Here is a 2,227-nt window from a genome sequence, read left to right as displayed (position 1 = left end):
TTATCTTTTCAACGAAAGTCATCTCTTGATCTGTTGGCCTTGCCATACTTAAATAATAAAACCCATGTTTTAAAACACGTGGCAAAATACATAAAATCCAGCCCTAAAGTCAGCTTCTTTTTTAATGGAGAAATGCAAGAGCTATTGCCATGAAAGTCAAAAACAAGGCAAGACACCCATGATCTGCACAACCATTTAACATTCTTCTTGGCGTTCTAGTCAGTGCAATTTGACTAAAGAAAACAGGCATAAGGCAAAACCATTTTTGAAAATAAAACAACCTCTAATCGCAGATGACAGACTAGCACATCTAGAACATGCCAGAAAACCAACGATAAAGCAATTCAAACAATAAAACCTTCATAAGCTAGCAGGCTATAAAATCAACATGCGAAAATCAATAGCACCGACATCTATTTTTTGGTCTGACAGGCAAAGAGCCGGGAACTCATCACTCCCAGCCTCACAAGAGGGCTGGAGGGGCGGGGCGCAGCTAAAGAAACTGAAAATCAACGGTGATTTCAGATCCATCCAAGGACTGAGATCAGACATGCTGACACTCTGAAACCTGGAGAGACAGGTAGGCAGATACAGAAAATCAGAGTGTGAGGGAGTACAGGCTGCACCGGGGCGTGGCAGGGGCACTTGAGGGCAGATGACTAATTTCTAGAGGCTAGCCTGAGAGAGAAGAAAAACCCACAAGCCCCGTCTTCGAGCACCCCACGCTTTGCTGAGTTTTACCTCCAGGAGTCCCACGAGATCCTCAGGGGGAAGGGGGAAGGTAACCACTTTGAAATAAGCCCAGAGCACTCTGCTCTCCTTCACGATGGCCTGCCCTCAAGAGAAAATATTTTGCCAGAGTATAACCACCCCCTGGGTCTCACCAGTGCCTAACGGACCTGTGGGGAGGGAAATACCCACTCTGGGACCCTGCAGTATTCCTTACCTAACCGGTGTGGGAGGGTGGGGTAGGTGGCTGAGGTGGCCCAGGGCTCAGTTAAAGACTGAAACGTAATAAGACTATACACTGTTTCTCCCCCTCCCATGCCTTACTGCCACACCAGTGGGACTCCTGGAGATTACAGGAAAGAACTGCAAACTTTAGGCCCCATTTAAGACTGAGTGTCTCAGGGAAACCCAAAGACAGCCAGGGGTTCAAAACCAAGGATATCAAAAGAAAATTTCAGCCTTGGAAACCCCAGCTCTGGCAAAGAGCAAATACAACCTCACTTCTGGCCAGATTAACGTGAAAACTCGCTCTTAAAGCCTACTTACCTCAGTTTCTTTGACCCAATACATCATGTCTGGCTTTTTTTTTTTTAATTAATTTTTTTTTACATTTTTGAGAGAGACAGAGACAGAGCATGAATGGGAGAGGGGGAGAGGAAGAGAGGGAGACACACAATCCAAAGCAGGCTTCAGGCTCTGAGCTGTCAGCACAGAGCCTGATGCGGGGCTCGAACCCACAAACCAAGAGATCATGACTTGAGCCAAAGTCAGACGGGTTAGCTGACTGAACCAACCAGGCACCCCATCATGTCTGGCTTTCAACGAAAAGTGACAAAGCCTACCAAAAGGCAAAAAGTAGTCTGAAAAGAGGAAGCAAGCATCAGAACCAGACTTGGATATAGCTGAGACTTTTGGCATTATCACACCAGGAATTTTAAATAACCATGATTAATACCTCAGTGTTTTAATGGGGAAAGTAGGCAATATTCAAGAACAGATGGGTAGCATGAGCAGAGAGGTGGAAATTTTGAGAAAGAATGGAAAGGAAATGTGAGATCAAATACACAAAACATAAATGAAGAATACACTGGGCGAGCTCTTTAGTAGGCTGGACGTGGCCAAGGAAAGATCCAGTGAACTTGAAGATGAAAAAACAAAGAATGCAGATCTCTCTCAACCCATATGGAGTGATTTCCAGGAAATATAAAGTGAAAAAGAAAAAAGGCAGAATAAGACATAGCTAGAATGCTGTCTTTTGTGTAAGAAAGAAGGGGCAATGAGAAAATATACACGATCTGCTTCTCATCACAAGAAGAAACACAGGACCAGCAGAACCACCACTACTAAGAGGAAGGGGAGTAGAAGGGATACAGGAGAGAATAACAATTCTCTGAATATGATATTTTGCATAGTTTTGACTTTTGAGAGCATATTAATGTCCTACATCTTTTTTTTTTAATTTTTTAATGTTTATCTATTTTTGAGAGAGAGACAAAGC

The sequence above is a fragment of the Panthera pardus genome, unplaced genomic scaffold (genome assembly GCF_024362965.1).
Source record: "Panthera pardus isolate Hobbes unplaced genomic scaffold, ASM2436296v1 HiC_scaffold_1, whole genome shotgun sequence".
NCBI lineage: Eukaryota > Metazoa > Chordata > Mammalia > Carnivora > Felidae > Panthera > Panthera pardus.
Note: the sequence above shows the minus strand (reverse complement) of the source record.